Raw genomic sequence first — 19,527 nt, 5'->3', positions numbered from 1 at the left:
GGTGATGACACCACCTTCTGAACCGTAGACTGAACTTCTCAATGTGTCCTCATCTGGGTGAAGGGGCAAAGGAGCCCTCTGGGGTTCCTTTTCTAAGGACACTAACAGCGTTCATGAGGGCAGAGCCTTTTAAGGACCCCACCTGCAAATACCATCACATTGGGGATTAGGTTTAACCATGGAAATTTGGGGGGAACACAAACATGTAGTTTACAGCATCCCATAAAATGTTACGCAGAATTCAACAGGAAAGTAACATCCATAGAAGCATCCAAACAGCAAACTTTTCCATGCTTCTCTTTAAAAATTATTACTCAACTTTTAAACCAGCACCATGAAAGTATTTCATGATTTACCTTGAGTGGGCAGGGCAGTGATGAAGTGATTTTCCAGGCACGGGAAGACTACTCTATGGGCTCCATTGGGACAGTGAGGAGGGAGTGGTGCGGTCCAGAACAAACAGAAGGAAAATGCCTATCAAACCCTTTTTCATGTTGTGACAAGTCTCATAAATTTTGTGGAAGGAAGGACATTTACCTCTGAGTAGGAGACACTCTTGATATTCAGGCTGAAACTTAACTTGGAAAAGTAAAGCAATGCGAGTACAATGTTGCAATGTGGCCTTGTATCATCTTGTCCTTTAATTTCTACAGGCGCCGTCTTGACACATCACGAGGATGAGTGTTGCCCCTACCCCTAACCACTGACCATTTTTAAGGGGATAACCTGAATTGCAAATTCAGACTTCTGGTGCTAGAATTGGTAATATGAATTCATTTGGCTGCATCTCTAATTATTTAGGCATTAAATGTAGTGATTTTCCTTCACTGAGAGAAAGATTAAAATCTTTTCAATTGGTATAAAATCACAACATTCAATACATTACAAAATTTAAATGAATACCTTCTATATTTTATAGCTTTTTAATTGAGAGCAATAAACACATAACACAAAGGTGCTCGAAACTGTAGCGTACAGCTGAACAAATTATTTCAAAGTGAACATCCATAAAACACCACTGAGAAGCCTTCTTCATCACTTCATTCAATCACCAATAACCATCTACTTTCGACTCCCCAAAGAGTTTTATCATAATCACTTGTTTTTATTTATTGTTTCATCCCTAAACACTACAGTTCAGTTTGCCTGGTTTTGAAGATTGTATAAACAGACTTGTCTATGTTTTATGTTAACTTCTTATGCTCAAAATTATGCTTGTTTCTCTTATACTGTTGTTTGCAGAATGGTTGGTTTGTTTTCATTGTTATATTATATTCAACTGTCTGAATATAACCAAATTTATTTGAACATTTTCCTGTTGATAGACATCTGGGTTGTTTAAAACTTTCAGTTATTTTTATTTACATGTTCAAAGAAATACATATACACATATTTCTCTTGGGCATATATATTGGGGCAGAAATTTTGATCATAAAATATGTGCACCTTCAACTTTACTAGATAATCAAAACTTACTTTTTCCAAGTGGCATTATCAATTTACAGTCAAAGGTGCTGCACTAGAAGAATTCTTGCTATTCCCTATTCTAATACTTGCTAATATCAATCTTTTAATTACAACCCATTTGGTGGACATTGATATCCAATGGAAGTTTTAATTTACATTTATCTGGTCAATAATGAAACTGAATACAGTATAAACAGAGGGCTAACTTGTAGCTAGTCTATGGTAACTCTAAACTTTTCTCCAGGGATTTCTGGAACTATGGTGATTATTTTTGACAAAAGGGGAGGGTGAAGCATACTAGCTGGTGATTTATGGAATGCAGTTTAAAGTCAGAACTTGCTTGGCAGCACTCAACACCAAAGGTAGATACAATGTTCATTAAAAGTGTGTAGATGGATGCTTTGTACCTCTTTTATCTGGTTACACTGCCTGATTTTAGCCTTGGAACTAATGACATGTATAGACCTCTGGGTAAATTTGTTACCTTGACGGTTTACAATTGCAAATGAAGCTCACCTAAGTGCCTTTGTGAAAGGACCCTGAGAGTTGGGCCTGAAAGTCTCAGACATTTGTGATATTTGCTGGAGCTGCCTTTATCTATTAACGGTAGTTATGGCTTTATGTGGGTATATCCTATGAGTACTTTGGATTGTCTGGTTCTGTGTAATAACAGCAGACAATTGCATATATTTTAATAGACATTTGGGTCCACTCAAGTATAAAAATCCTATTTAAGTCTTTTCAGTTCTCCGTGGTTTTCTATGAGATTTGCCATGTTTTCCCCATTGATTTCTAGAGGTTTCTCACAGCCTTCTCCTTTACTTGATTTCTCATCCTCTTAGCAGTGCCTTTTAATGAAAGATAGTAACTAATTAAATGTTGGTGGTAGGCATAATTCTAAGATGACCTCTTCGTGTATGTAATTACCAGGGCTGGAAGCGAAGAGCCTGGCTGATCACTAGTAAGGCAACAGGACCTAAGTGAGGCAACCAAAACAAAGTGAAATCTGCCATAACCATACAACCTCAGAAGCAGACTCTAAGCTCCTGATGGGCACTCAGGTCAGTTGATACCTTGTTTTCAGCTTGTGAGACCCTAAATAGAGAACCCAGTCATGCCATAACTGAATTTCTGATCTACAGAACTATGAGCAACTAAATGAGTGCCGTTTTAAGCCACTAAGTTTGTGGTAATTTGTTATGCAGCAATAGAAAGCTTATTCGTGGTTTGATTGATCAATTATTTCATTCGTCATTTTTACTTTGTGTGTTCTGTTAAAAAGATCACCTTAAGTCAGAATTATAAAGGTAACATTCTGTATTTTTCTTGGTGTTATATCAATTTGTTATCATATTTATATCTACCATCAAAATTATTCTCAGGGAGTATGGTTTCCTAGATAGAAATTTCAAATGATTCTACAGATAATTTTTATAAGTAATAAATGATTTTAGTGAGGGTACTAAGGACGCCATGTAGAATAGCATCAAAATATCAAGTTCTGGGTCTCCAGGTGGCTCAGTCAGTTAAGTGTCTGCCTTTGGCTCATGTCATGATCCCAGGGTCCCGGGATCAAACCTCACTTCTGGCTCCCTGTTCAGCAGGGAGCCTGCTTCCTCCTCTCCCCTGCTCACGCTCTCTATCTTGCACTCTCTTTCAAATAAATAAATAAACATCAAAAAATTTAAAAAAATCAAGTTCTTTACAAATAAATATAACAATAAATATATAAGCTCTTTATACAGAAAAATGTAAGTTATTATTGAGAAAAATGAATAAGAACAAATTATATAGGGGGATAGTTCATATACATGATTGGAATAAGTAATTAATATAAATATGTCAATTAATTCCAAAATGCTCTATCAATTCCTTGCAATGCCAATGTAAAATTTCATTAGATTTGGTGGTGGTGGGTGTAGTTATATTACGGCAGTGGTTTGTTTATATTAGTTTTGAATAAATCATAAAATTTACATGGAATTAAAAATTATCAAATTTAGACAAGTCACTTTCAAGAACAAATTCTGGAGAACATGCTCTAGGAGATACAATAATTATATAGAGACAATCGACTGTGTTGGGAGGAAGGAGTACGATGACAGAAATTCACTTTGGATTCAGGCAATAAAGAGATAAATTGTCTATACAGATTTTAAAAGTTATTTATAAAAAGTGACCAGGTGTTTTTTTTTTTTAATTATTATAATTAATATGCACTGGAAATTCTAAATAATATTAATGATAAAGTTTTCCTACCTACCAAGATGGTCACTGCCAGTATTCCCCTCTTGGTATGCAGTTGGACTTATTAAAAAATAAAGTAATTAAGGCAGTATGGTAATAGCACAAGGGTAGACAAATGTCCAATAGGATCAAATAAAGCCCCGAATAGGAACAATTAAATGTAACATTGACTTTATGACAGAGATTGCTCTGTGTAGCAGAGAAAAGAATGATCTTTGCAATAAGTGGTCCTAAGTACACTAAGGGAAAAAATTACGCTTTGACCTTTATACCAAAAAAAAAAAAAAAAAAAAAGCAACTGTAGGTAGACTGTATATCAAATCTGTGACAGATATATTTATATCACAGCTGGTTTTCCAACACATTAAACTTTTTTAAACTTCAAAAAAATTTTTAAACATGTTATTTTCCATATTGTATTGCAAATCTTATGTTTAAAATACCTTTTCCACTCAAATCTTTCTGTTCTTTGTATTTTAGATCTATAAACCACAGATATATTGTGAATTTGTAAACTTTCAGGTCTTGACCATTCTAACTACATGATATTCTGTAATCTGAGAATTGAATAGTTATTAACACTGAGAAGCTGAGCAGATGGATGAGACCATAGGTCAAATAAATGACAAGAAACATTAAAAGGCAGAACATTTAAGTGAAAATCTCTTTGCTTGCATGGTAATAGAATGATCCTTTTGGGTGTGATTGTGAAGCAAAAGGTTTTACATTTCTATGTCAGACCACCTCTTGAAATAATCTCTTTCCAACATATCACAAATTCATTATGTGTTAATTTTAGGCTAAGAAATATTTTGGGTCTGACATTTAAGTCTCCATTCTTAAAAATTAAAGCTATGCAGAATCAAGAAAAATTTATTTGGAAACACCAGATGTTTGGTATTATTTAAACTCAACATCTGGATAATTGGGATTTTTTTCCTTCTCATCCAAATGATTTGACGTCATGTGGGCACAAGCACTGTGTCTTCTAGAAGTATGTTTAACAGTAGGTGAAACCATATGGATAAACTTAATTTCTATTAAGATAATCAAAATGAAGCATAGCTATTTTATTTTTTTCCAACGATTTTATCTATTTATTTGAGAGAGAGAGAGTGAAAGGGAAAGAGCACGAGTGAGTGGGGTGAGGGCAGAGGGAGAAGCAGACTCCCCACTAAGCAGGGAGCCCAATGGGGGGCTTGATCCCAGGATTCCAGGATCATGACCTGAGCCAAAGTCAGACACCTAACCAACTAAACCACCCAGACACCCCAAAGTATGGCTATTTTAAAGTTTCTATAACACAGGGAATAGAATTTGACAATATATTCAAAAGTCATTTGACCTTAAAAATATTTTGAAGCATTTCAGAAACGAATTAGCTTAACATTGAACATATTAGCAGGTCTTGCCAATGAAAAATGACTGATTAAGCCATTATAGAGTATATAGCATTATTAAAATGCCAGATACATAATAAGTGTTTAATAAACATTTGCTGGATAAAGTTAGAGCTAAATATGACAGGATACCTTATATGATAGAATAGGACTTATAGAGTTTCATGAACACAGGATTCAAATATAATTCTATCTTATTTACTTTTCTAAGAAAACACTTAAGCACCATTGACACTTAATAACATAAATATCTCCTACTTCTTCCTATTTGTTAAAAAATGTTAACTCAGTCTTGAGAGCTCAGTTCTTCCATATTCTAGGAAGAGAGCAAAATAGAGACTCTCATCTCTTTATAGGTACTACTTTCTTTGATGCTGTTATACAAATTGAAAATTGTTTTGGTGTAATCTGATGGGTTATTATCCCGAGCTTCTGCGAATAATTTCCTCCCTAAAATCAATGTAATAATCCTACAGACTTGAGTCCCACACTTAGGCTCTCAGTGTCTCCAGCCTAGACTCTCCCTCTCCTCAGGGTAGGACTGATTCCCTTTGGGACTCTTGATTGCCTATCCTTACTGTGAGCCTCCAGGCAAATTTCCCAAACTTGGAATCTCTGGAGCAGATTCACTTCTAGAAAAAAAATAAGTTTTGCTTCCAAGGTATCCAACAAAAGGTTGGATACTAAATACTGATTCTAAGTCTTAGCTTTTGAAGATTTTATTTATTAGTCAGAGAGAGAGAGCGCACAAGCAGGGGGAGTGTCAGGCAGAGGGAGAAGCAGCCTCCCCGCCCAGGACCCTGGGATGGGACCTGAGCCGAAGGCAGAACCTTAACCGACTGAGCCACTCAGGTGTCCCTCTGTAAGTATTAGCTTTTGAAAAAAATGTTTTAGTCTCATTAAATTTAAAGTCCATGATTAAAAAACCAACAAAAACCTATTGTGCTCACTTCTTATGATGACCACCAAGTAAGGTACAAAATTGTTGAACCCCTAAATTGTATACCTGAAACTAAGAGCACTGTATGTTAACTATGCTGGAATTAAAATTAAAAAAAAAAAAATAGAAAAACCCCTGTTGTCCTCTTTTCTTAACATAAAACCTTAATTGTTTTCAAGAAAATGCCAACAATTTTTATAGTGATAAAAAATTATACTAACATTTTTTTCTCTTTTGTCCATTTTACACTAAACAAAGGATGCAGTTAGCCAACTGGTCAAGGACTGTAAGCAAATTAAGGTACTTTAGAATGTTTGTTTTTTGTTTGTTTGTTTGCTTGTTTCCAGTTTTTATTTGAATTCTAGTGACTTAATATATAGGGTAATATTAGTTTCAGGAGTGAATTAAATTGGAAATATGGGCAACTGAAATGACTGTTTTTTCATTATCTTCATTTCACTTGGTCTTTAACAATAAAATTAAATGGAAGACCAAAGTAAAGATATACATGTATCAAGGAAAAAACAGCATTAAACTTAAGATATTTCTATATCATAAGGGTCTTAAATATTAAATAGTTTAGTGAAGGAATATTCTCTTATTCCCACATAATTTTAATGGAATCGGTCTTGTCTATATCAAAATATAGAAACATGGATTCTCTGCACCTTGTGAACAGTAATTACATTACAATTCTATATTTCTAGGGTAGTATGAGTGTTTCCTAGGCTGAGAACACCTAGGGGTCCAATGGCAAGAGGTCCTTTTTTAACTAGAAATTATTTTTATTTTTCCATAAGGATGCTTTTAATTTCATTTCTCTCTTCACACTCAGAAGTGAAAGCACAATTTCTTTTCCCTTTGTGTACATCTTTTATTCATTTATTATATCATTTTCCCTAACCCAGGCAGATTATGCACATGGAAAATAGAGAAATTGAAAATAAGACAATATAGTAAAACATATATTTATTTGATGTATAACATATGTACTACATTTCCTGTCAATTAAAACAATATAACCCTCAATATTTTATATATTCTTTGAAGGTTAAGCTAAAAATGCCCCCATAATTGAGGTGATGGTCATTTTAAGGATTCGTTTGTAAAGAAATATAAAATATGAGGGTTTTTTTTTTTCTTGTTATTATATGACTGTGGCACTCATATCTTGAGGAATGTGAAGAGTCAGATAGGAGACTAAATTATATCACTAATGTACTACAATCATACAACTTTTCTTCTGTTCTTATAATTGCTTTTTGAAAAAAAAATGAGAATATGTGAAACTTTTAATAAGTTAATTCACACATGACAAATACTGTATTGGGTATAATTTTAAATTATGTCATACTCATATTTAAAGTACAGGAATTAGGGACGCCTGGGTAGCTCAGTCAGTTAAGCACCTGACTTTTGACTTAGGCTGAGGTCGTGATCTCCAAGTCATGAGGCTAAGCCTTGAGTTGGGCTCCACACAGAGTATGGTGCCTGCTTGATTCTCTCTCTCTCTGCCCCTCCCCAACCTTGTGCACACATTCATTCTCTCTGAAAGAAAGAAAGAAAGAAAGAAAGAAAGAGAAAAAGAAAGAAAGAAAGAAAGAAAGAAAGAAAGAAAGAAAGAGAAAAAGAAAGAAAGAAAGAAAAAAGAAAGGGAAAGGAAAGGAGAGGAAACTATGAACAGGAATTACACATTGGCCAAATACTGACAGCTGTTCATTTCTTATATATTAGAAAACCCAGAAATAACCAAAATCAATCCAAAAGCTAATAAATATGCTGAATCAATAAATATGCTGATGACAGCCCACAAGTCTGATTTTTAATTTTTTTTTAAGATTTTATTTATTTATTTGACAGAGACAGCCAGTGAGAGAGGGAACACAAGCAGGGGGAGTGGGAGAGAAAGAAGCAGGCTCCTAGCGGAAGAGCCCGATGTGGGGCTCCATCCCAGAACGCTGAGATCACGCCCTGAGCCGAAGGCAGACGCTTAATGACTGTGCCACCCAGGCACCCCTGGTTTTTAATTGTTTTAACTAAATTACAAAAACAAATTTTGTTTTACTCATTTGTCATTGAAATAAAATTGAATTGTCTAACTAGTTTGTTTAAATGGTATAGTCACAAACACCCATTTCTTCATTTAGTTACCTACTGGGTGAATATGTAACCCTACAGACTTAACAAATTTAGTTAAATGGCCAGACAAATCTGTCAAATTTTCAGCCAAATTGTTTATCACGTGTCAAGTCAATAAAAAAAATTTATTTTTTAATATAAATTTTTTTTTCTGTAGAGCTGCTCTTATAGCCATATTAACAGCTAGAATAAAACAAAATCCACCTACTAATCTTAAATGTGCAGTGAATACTTTCCAGTTTTCTTCATAATCTTGATAACTTCATAGAAAAGGATATTGTCCTTGGAAACTTAAGTTTTTGATCATTTTTTCAATGATTCTTCAAACAAAACAAATTCTAAATTCAAAATGCTTCGCACTGTACCTCTGTATACCTGGTACTGTTAACCTTTACTTTCACTTTTCATTTTGATAAATGAAAATTCTTTTTTCTTTAATCTTCTGAAAAAATAATCTACCCTATTTTATATTTCTAGAATTTTATTAGAACATTCCAAATGGCATGCTAAAAGGTGTTTTCCAGCACCTGTTAACTAGTGTATCTTGGATAAATCTAAAACACCACTCAGTTTACCTTTATGAAAATATAAGAGCACCTTAATATGATTGTCACCATTTTTCAGTGTTAGTTAACACAATGCCTCTAGGATAGCTTTAAGTTATAACAAATGTAATCTCAACACATTTTGTTTTCTATTCGTTTTTATCAACTTCTTTGAAATTAGGACAGATTTTAATGCTCAGAAAGCAATTACATTTTAGGAAAGGAAAGAATAGAATATGATAGCATTAAAGTAGAGGTAAAAAAAGAAAAAAGATACAACTACTGCCTTACAAGAGTTTCAAGACACTGCATATTTTCTATTCTAAAGAATCTTTGGACAAAACAACAGAATTGTAATAAAAACACAGAAATGATTTTTCCTTTATTTCTTTAAGAAATATCTAAAATTTTGACAATGTTTTCTTAGATCATTAGAAAACATTAGGTTTGACGTTGAGTGTGTATTTCCATATACATGGAAGGTGTGGCTGAGAGAGTACTTAGTACATAGTACTGCACAGTACAACATAGTATATAGTACTGCACAGTACAACAGAACTGTTGTTGCTTGAGAACAGGCATTTAACATATACTCTGGACACTAACTAGAGAGGAAGACAGTGATGTCCTGCTAACAACCATCCATATCACAGTAGGACCTCTAGGTAATCAAAAGGAGAGAGAATTGCACAATTACATCACAAACAAACACACACACAAACTATGCTTTGTAACAAGTAGGAAATGTTCCTGTCTTCGTTCTCTAATCAATTTTAAACCATACTATTTAAATTGTCTTAAAAACTAAAGATATTGATCCTACGCTTGATAGTAATTTATAAGGTAGGTTAACCTGTTTTTCAAATGTATAGAAATGCATGTTAAATATATTTATTTCTCTATTTTAGCCAAAGAACTAAAAGAAATGATAAAGTGAAGTATGAGTTTTAAGGTTTTTTGTGTGTCTGTTTGTTTTGTTTTGGTTGCAGATGTTTAAGAATGAAAGATATTTTCCACCAATATACCTCTGGGAAGTTCTACCATAATAGTTATCAAAAGAAATGATTGTTCTATTGGATTTTCAACTCTATCAGGTAAAATATGGGTTCTTACATATATAGCTTTGAGGAACTTCTTTTAAATCATTAAAAATATGGATAATTGAGTTTGTGTCTACTGGATGCCAACGTAAGGACGAAGCATAATCAATCATTTAATGCACTTTAATAAAAACCAAAGATTTATGCACACACGACCCATCTATAAAATATGCTCATTTTTGAAAATTAGATATTTTGTCTCTAAGAAAGTAGGGAAAATTATACTTTCAAGATTGAAATGGTAACAATGAAGTACAAATATGTATATTAAACCTTCACAGTTCACTTATTACAAAACTAGAAGTGCTTATCATGCCAAAAAAAAAAAAAAAAAGAAAGACTTTAGGGGTGCCCCAGTGGCTCAGTCAATTAAGCATCTGCCTTTGGCTGGGGTCATGATCTTGGGGTTCTGGGATCAAGCCCCATGTCAGGCTCCCTAATCAACTGGGAGCTGCTTGTCCCTCTTCCTCATGCTCTCTCTCAAATCAATAAATAAAATCTTTAAAAATAATTTTAAAAAGAAAGACTTTAGATGGCTCTTTAATTAAGAGCCAGGATAGGAAACCTGCATTTCTCATGAGTATGACAAATGCAGATTTTTAAAATGTGTGTTTTTGATGGTTTCTGGCTGGCTCTGTGTCCTGGGAAACTGACCCTGTGGACTCTAGAGAAGCCCCCTTTTCCTCAGACTTCTATCTGGGTGCTGTGAATAAATTATGTGCCCCCCCCCCCCAGTTCACCAGTTCACATATCAAAGCTAACCTCTGGTGTGATGGCATTTGGAAATGGGGCCTTTACGAGGTAATTGGATTTAGAAGAGGCCATGAGGGTGGGGACCTGTAGTGGGATCAGTGCCCTTTTAAGAGATATAAGAAATCTTGCTGGCTCTCTCTGCCACGTGAGGACACCATGAGAAGACTGCTCTCTGCAACCCAGGAGAAAGCTCACAAGAGAAACTGACCAACCTGCCACCTTGACTTTAGGCTTTTAGTCCCTAGACCTGTGAGGAGATAAAATTCTATTTTTAAGCCCCCAATCTGTGGTATTTTGTTAGGGCAGCTTGAACTAAGACATTGGGTTTAGCTGATGCAGGAGGCAGAGAAGAGAAAATAGGGCAGACAGATGTGATGTTCTTATTTCCCCCAGTCCATTCCTGCCTTGGTGTGACAGGGACTGGATTCCTTCACCACAGCTAGAACATCTGTCTGGAGGCTAATTCCTCCGGCTGCGAACCAGTGCTGAGTACTCCTAACAGCTTCTTCCTCTCTGCTCCTCAGGGCTGATGAAGCCTCTCTCTGTCTCTAGTTGCTAAGTTCTTCACCCTCCCTGCTTAGTTTGTGAATCCTGCCCCAACCCTGTAAATACACCACTAATTAATCTCTCTTCAGTTATCATGTGTGTGTACCATCTGTTTCTTAGGGGTAGTGATAAACTGTAGAGGCTCCTAATTAGAAAAACTTAAAATGATATGATGAAATGCCTAATACAGTGTTCTCTATAAAATTATATGTTTACAGAGTACTCATAGAAGTTCAACGCATTTATATGAACATGCTTATTGATTTTTCAAAATACAGTTTTTCAATACATTCTACCTGTTTTAAAAATGGTATATTCTCCTCCAAATTCAGAAATATAAAGTTTTCTTTATTTCTAAAGGCAAACTGAAGAACACAATATTTCATTTAAATAAAGAGAACGGGATTAAGAGGAAGACAACTGGTTTTCATATCCCTGCTGTGCCATTTACTGTCTATATGATTTGCAAAATCTTCATAAATCTTCTGCATCAAAGGATATTACTCCATAATAATATGTAACCTCATGGGCTGGTAGTGTGGATTAAGTAAGTAGGTTAATACAAATCACTTAATGTGTACCTAGTATCAGTATGTGATTTATTTTTATTTCCCTCCGTCATGAAAATCCAAGGCTATTTTGAGCAAATATATGTAGAACTGATAGTTGCATAACTGTATATTATACAACGACCATAAATAATAAAAGACTCATATTTTTGAAAGACAGGGATTTTTCTGTCAAATTTAAATGCAAATCTGGCTCCACTGTTATTTGTTTTTCTAAAGAAAAAGAAGTTTTTAAAATCATGAAATAAAAACAGCATATTCATTTATTAGTTGGTCATATAATTTAAACGGATTTCTTATTTTTTTTTTTTTTTGGTAAGTCCTACGTATCCTGAATAGTTCCGTGTTATAGTAAAATTTCCCCCATATTTCTTCTTAATTCTTGTCGCCTCAATTAACTCAATACTACCTTTCTCTCCTATCTGTTATTTATAGATATGTGTGTATATACAGTGTAACTCAGTGAATCTCTATAAATATGTTTTCAAGTAATAAGAAAAGTACCAAGTGTTCTAAATGATATAACTGTGTCATATCCAAACTCCTCTATTCCCTACATTGTGGCATGCCAAGAGTTAGCCCTCCAATAAGGACTATGGATATGTTTTATTGTGTTAGGACAACATTTTTACTTCTTTTATTTCCTAATTTTTACACTAAATCTAATTCACACATCATATGCTAGTTTCCTACAGGCATTTGGATTTTGACATTTACTTCAGATTATTAAAAAAATTACCTGAACATAACATGTACAGTACTATTGAAGCAGCCGGTGAGTCCATTTTTGGAAATCCAGGAATTAGATTACATTTTATATTACTTAGAAATGAACTAGCTTAAAACTCAGAATAGTACTCAACTTTATTTGTAATATTGGAAATATAACCACTGACTTTTGAGGAGTTTCAACTTTAGAGAAAATATAAATTGTTATTTTTCTTATCCATAGTTTGTTTTATTTTGTTTTTAAATGATGCTTTGCTGAATTCCCTCTTCCTTTTCCTTAAAAATGATGGGTAGTAAGGAGGGCACGTATTGCATGGTGCACTGGGTGTTATACGCAACTAATGAATCATCGAACTTTACATCAAAAAATAAATAAATAAAAAATAATTAAAAAAAAAAGAATATAACCCATAGATCTTACAACCTTTGGGTCTTTTCTGGAACAGTCCAGTTCAGTAAATACCATTTAAAACTTCCAATTTTATATGCAAACCAAGGCACTACACCCCCCGTCCAATGCATGTGGAGCTCTGATTCCTGCTGCCATGAGAGTACGCATGACTGAGAAATGTGAGATGTGTTTTCTTTCTCTAGATGTTATACATATAAATTTTCAAGGATTGGATGGGAATAAATCAGAGAGGCAGGAGAGGCAGCCAAAAATGGCCAAATATGCTTGATCTAGTAGTGTTCCTGTATTCCTTTGTTTAGGAAGCACATTTTGGGTATATTACATGTACACCATTGTTGGGGCAATGTATACTTATGTACATTTTCTGTAGCTGAAGATGTCCTCAAAGAAAGATGTCTTCCTCATTCCTGCCAATGATCATCACCCCCAGCCATGGAGAGGAAACATATGCCACAGGAGAGGTCATGGATGGGCACTATGGTTGTCAGTACTAAATCCAGCTTTCCATTCATCCCACCTCAGTTGCCAGACATGTGAATTAGGGAGCTCTCACATGATCCCAACTCTCAGACACTTGAGCCTCTTTCAACAATTCCACATATCAGTTATCTTGCTATGTTGTATCTAAATTCCTAACCTCAGACTTTATGAGCACAAGAAAATTCTAATACCAGTTAGAATAGTTATTATCAAAAAGACAAGAAATATCTCAACAAAGTGGCTTTAGAGAGAACATATCTCAATATAAAATAAAGGACATATATGAAAAACCCATAGCTCACATCATCCTCAATGGTGAAAAGCTGTGAACTTTTACTCTAAGATCAAGAACAAAACAAGGATGCCCACTCTCACCACTTTTATTCAACATAGTGCTGGAAGTCCTAGCCACTGCAATCAGACAAGAAACAAAAGGCATCCAAACTATCAAGGAAGAAGTAAAACTTCCACTACTTGCAGATGACATATAATATATAGCAAACCCTAGAGACTCTACTAAAAAATGACTAGGACTGATAAATGAATTCAGTAAAGTCACAAAATACAAAACCAACATACAGAAATCCATTGCATTTCTATATACCAATAATGAAGCAGCAGAAAGAGAAATTAACAATCCCATTTACTATTGCACCAAAAAGAATAAAATACCTGTGAATAAACTTAACCAAGGAGGTGAAAGATCTGTACTTTGAAAACTATAAAATATTGATGAAAGAAATTGAAGATGACGCAAACAAATGGAAGATATTCCATGCTCATGGATTGGAAGAATCAATATTGCTAAAATGCCCATATTACCCAAAGCAATCACCAGATTTAATGCAATCCCTATCAAAATACCAACAACATTTTTTCACAGAACTAAAACAAATAATCCTAAAATTTGTATGGAACTACAAAGACCCTGAATAGCCAAAGCAATTTTGGAAAAAAGAACAAAGCTGTAGGTATAACAATCCCAGATTTCAAGATACGCTACAAAGCTGTAATAATCAAAACAACATGGTACTGGCACAAAAATAGACATATACATCCATGGAACAGAACTAAGCCCAGAAAGAAACCCACATTCATACGGGTCAATTAACCTACAACAAAGGAGGCAAAAACATACAATAAGGAAAAGACAATCTTTTCAATAAATGGTGCTGGGAAAATGGAATAGCTACATGCAAAAGAATGAAGTTGGATCACTTTCTTATACCATTCACAACAGGAAACTAAAAATGGATTGAAGACCTAAAAACTTCAGAAGAAAATATATGCAGTGATCTCTTTGACATCGCTGTCACAACATTTTTCTAGATATGTTTCCTGAGGCAAAAGAAACAAAAACAAAAATAAACCAACAGGAATACCCCAACATGAAAAGCTTTTTCCTGGACAAGGAAATCATCAACAAAATGAAAAGGTGAAAGGTGACCTACTGCATGGGAGAAGATATTTGAAAATGATATATCTGATAAGGGTTTAGTATCCAAAATATATAAAGAGCTTATACAACTCAACACACACACACACACACACACACACACTCTCTCTCTCTCTCTCTCTCTCTCTCTCATCCAATTTAAAAATGGGCAGGAGACCTGAATAGATATTCTTCCAAAGAAGACATACAGATGGCCAACAGACATATGAAAAGATGCACAACATTACTAATCATCGGGGAAATGCAAATCAAAAACACAATATCTCTTTACACCTGTCATAATGGCCATTATCAAAAAGACAAATAACGTATGTTGGTGAGGATGTGGATGGAGTAAAAGGAACCCTCGTGCACTGTTGGTGGAAATGCAAACTGAAGCAACCACTGTGGAAAACAGTATAGAGGATCTTCAAAAAATCAAAAAATAGAATAACCATATGATCCACTAATTCTACTACTGGGTATTTATTCAAAGAAAATGAGAACACTAATTTGAAAAGATATATGCAGCCTTATGTCTATGGCAGTGTTATTTACAATAATCAAGATACAGAAGCAATATAAGTGTCCATTGATAGATGGATAAAGAAGATGTGCTGTGTATACACACACGTGTGCACACACAGAATGGAATATTATTCAGCCATAAAAGAGTGAAATATTGTCATTTGTGACCACATGGATGGACCTAATTGGTACAATGCTAGGTGAAAAAGTCAGTCAGAGAAAGACAAATACCATATGATTTCACTTATATGTGGAAATTAAGAAACAAAACAAAGAAAAAAAGAGACAAGCAAAAATTCCCCCGAACTTTTAAATACAAAGAACAAACTGGTGGTTGCCAAAGGGAAGGTAGGTAGGGATGGGTGAAATAGACAAAGAGGATTAAGAACTCATTTATCTTGATGAACACTGAGAATGTATAGAATTGTTAATTCATTATATTGTACAGCTGAAACTAATAAACACTTATGTTAATTATATTTGAATAAAAATAAAATAAAAAAATAAAATAACAAGTGTTGGCGAGGAAGTAGAGAAAAGGGAATCCTTGTTCACTGTTGGTTTGGGACAGAAACTGGGTATGGCCACTGTGGAAAACTGTATGGAGGATCCTCAAAAAATTTTTAAAAATTGAACTACCATATAATCCACCAATTTTACTTCTGGGTATTTATCCAAAGAAAAAACACTAATTCAAAAAGATACATGCATACCCATATTCTCTGCAACATTATTTTTGATAGCTCACCATGGAAACAAAGTAAGTATCCCCTAGTGGATAGATAGGAAGTTGTAGTAAACATATGCACGCATGCGTGCGCACACACACACGCACACACACACTCCAAATGGAATATTATTCAGACATAGAAAATAACATACTCTTGCCATTTGGGTTTTTTTTGGTACCATTTCCATTTGTGCAACACGCCAAGAAAACAAAACAAAAATCACAAGCTCATAGATACAGAGAACAGAACAGAAGGGGTTGCCACAGACATAAGGTAGGGGGTAGAAGAAATAAGTAAAGGGGGTCAAAAGATACAAACTTCCAGTTATAAAGTTAGAAAGTCACAGAGATGTAATGTACAGTATAACACTACATTACATATTTAAAAGATGCCAAGATGGTAAATTTTAAAACTCCTCAAACAAGAAAAATTTTGTGACTGTGTATAGGGATGGATGTTAACCACATTTATTGTGGTGATCATTTTGCAACATATACAAATATCAAATCATTATGTTTTATACCTACAATTAATATAATGTTATATGCCAATTTCACTTCAGATTGAAAAAAGGAATTTTTTTTCTTTTGTGCCAATATACCTAGGATGACTTGATACACAGGAATATAATTGAAATAGTCACATTAGTCCAAAAACCTCCACCACGTTTTATTGTGTTTTAAGGGTAACCCATAGCTGGACAGCTGTGGTGTTGGAACAGTGGTCCAACACCATCCAGCTGGCAACTGAAGATAAATTGTCAGTTTTTGAGAGGATGATGAATCTTTATGAATAATTCTCTTGGAGTCTGCCTATTAAAACTATACCAAATTTTAGGAAGGGCATGGGTCGTTAGTCAATATAATTATCTCAACGAAACCTCCCTTAGTAAGCAAAGGAGCTCCTGGGTGGCTCAGACAGTTAAGGGTCTGGCTCCTGATTTTTGGCTCAGGTGATGATCTCAGGATCCTACGATGGAGCCCTGTGTCCAGCTCTGTGCTGAATGTGGAGCCTGCTTGAGATTCCCTCTCTCCCTGCCCCTTCCCCCGCTCGTGTGTACTCTCTCTCAAATAAATAAATAAATAAATAAATAAATAAATAAATAAGAGAGAGAGAGAGAAAGCAAGCAAGCTCTGCAAAGATGTGTGATTTTGTAAATGGCTTGTTGTAGCTTTTTTTTACAATTGGGTGAAGCTTAAGGTCAGTTGTTTCCAGCTCTGGGCTCCATTTCCAAATCTAGGGCAACAGGAAAAAATTGTTTTACAGTACTCTTTAGGTATCATAAATATATGCATATATTAAAATATATATGATAAATATAACGATATATATTTTATAAAATATATACTTTACCATATTTTATTATAGATTTTAAATATATATTCTATGTAATTTATATATAGTATAAATATAATTTATATAAAATATATTAAAATATATCAATTACATATATATAATATATACAATTACATAAATTAATTATGAAAGGATTCATCAAATGAAAAGTTTTAGAATATTAACCAGAGGAATTTGGTTAATTTACGCAATAAAGTCAATTCTAAAGGCATATACTAAGAGCATATAGGGTATCTCATATTCTCTGTCAAGTTCTCAATAATGCTAGTTTCCAGATCAGATGATACTTTACACAGTTGTTTAAATTAAAAGATGTAAGAAATTAGGACAACAAGAGGTCCTATGTCCCACCTGGGCATATCAGACTCCTCTATTTCATATAAAATTTGAAATACTTTTGTTAATCAAGGAAAGTTCAGAAACACTGAAAGAGATGCAAACACATACCTGATTTGTAATATTTTATTAAACAAATATGCATTGAGCAACTGCTATGGTTTCCTATTATGTTAAGTATTTGGTATGCAACATGAGCACAATCAGATTAACAAAACAAAACAAAACAAAACAAAACAAAACAAAACACGCTTGCTTTCATGGACCTTAAATCTGAGTGAGGAATATAGATAATAAGAGACAGAGTAGTCATTTGGTGGTAAGTGCTAAATATAACTACAAATCAGGAAAGGGGGATGGGCAGTTTTGGTGAGAATACTTGAAAATTTAAATTGTTCAAGGAAGCCCCCCACCCCCAAGTTGACTTTATCAAAGACTCCTAGGGAGTGAGAGGGAAAGTGATGCAGCATTTAGGACAAGTGTGTTTAGGCAGAGGGAATAGCAAATGCAAAGTCCCAGAGCTAAGAGCTCACCTGATGGTCATTACAAACAGTTTAAGGTGGGATAGAGAGACTCTGAGAACATTTTGAGTGCACTAGCATTTATTTTAAGACACGAAACCATAGGAAAGATTGGAGCAAAGAAATGAGGGCATCTGTTTTAGGTTTTCAAAAGGCACTGTGGCTTGTTTTTTTAAAAAATAATCTATGTGGTCAAGAGTGGAAGTAGGCAAATCAGTTAGGAGAAAATTCCTACAAGTTAGATGAGAGGGGTTGATGGTTTAGAAAGGGTCTGAGGGTGGAATTGGTTAGAAATGGTTATAAATCACTCATGCCACTAAGGGTTTGGGGTCTGAAAAACTAGACGATGGAATTGACATTGACAGGGAAGACCAAGTAAGGAGAAAGTATGTAAGAAAGAGCAAGAATTTGGTTTTGGACATGCTAAATTTGCTTTACTTAATACATGCCCACAGAGAGATGTGCAGTTGGCAGGTGCATATAGCAATTTCTAGTTCAGAGAAGATTGAGATACACATGTGGAAATAATTTATAAAGAAGGTATTATTTAAAGGTATGACATTCCATGAGTTCACTCTACCCAAGGAGGTGAATATAAAAAGAAAACTGTTTCAAGGACAGCCTGCACGTGCCTTCATAAAAATCAGGAGATGAGTAGGAAGCACCAAAGAAACTGGACAGGCAGCTATCCACAAGATAGAAGGAAAACCATGAGAATGTTGTGTCCTAGAAAACAAAGGGTTGTCTCAAGAGTTTAGAAGAGATGCCCAAGCATCTCTTGCAAGGCAGTGTGAGCCATTCTGGCCCGGGATTCACCAATGTCAAACGCATCAGTGTTGAAATAAGATGCACACTGTGAGTCGACCATTTGCTTTAGCAACATGAAGTTTTAGCAATTAGCAACTATGATCATTGAAGTTTTGGGTAAGTACATAGAAAGTGGGTATAAACCTTTCTGAAGAAAATTGGTAAATAGAGAATTTTAAAACATTGAGTTTATACAATTCTTTCAAAGAATTCTGATGTAAAAGCAGCAAGAGAAATAGGGTGGTAGTTTGAGGGGTCTATCCAGGAAAGAGAAAAAATCATCTATGTAAATTGATGGAAAAATCACTTACAGAGGGAGGAATTAATGCAGGCTGGAGGATGGTGTTCTCAGATGGAATAAATTAGACAGAAAAGTGGTGAAGTTGTATTTGGATATGAAGACGGGTGGTCTGACAGCCAGCATACTCAAGACTCAAGAAGGGCCCATTTTTCGGTTTGAGTTCAAAGATAAGAAAAGACTAATGT

The 19,527-nt window shown here is 34.6% G+C and overlaps 1 long non-coding RNA gene across 1 annotated transcript; it reads left to right on the top strand.

Moving 5' to 3' along the window:
- The first annotated feature begins 683 nt into the window (after nt 1-683).
- Nucleotides 684-9,807, top strand: LOC130541905 (uncharacterized). The gene is made up of 4 exons (XR_008955997.1): nt 684-762; nt 2,398-2,528; nt 6,313-6,354; nt 9,728-9,807. It is a non-coding gene; the product is annotated as an uncharacterized LOC130541905 (long non-coding RNA).
- The last annotated feature ends 9,720 nt before the right edge of the window (nt 9,808-19,527 follow it).

This window comes from Ursus arctos, unplaced genomic scaffold (assembly GCF_023065955.2).
Source record: "Ursus arctos isolate Adak ecotype North America unplaced genomic scaffold, UrsArc2.0 scaffold_27, whole genome shotgun sequence".
NCBI classification, from domain to species: domain Eukaryota; kingdom Metazoa; phylum Chordata; class Mammalia; order Carnivora; family Ursidae; genus Ursus; species Ursus arctos.
This window is presented reverse-complemented; position numbering and strand designations above follow the sequence as displayed.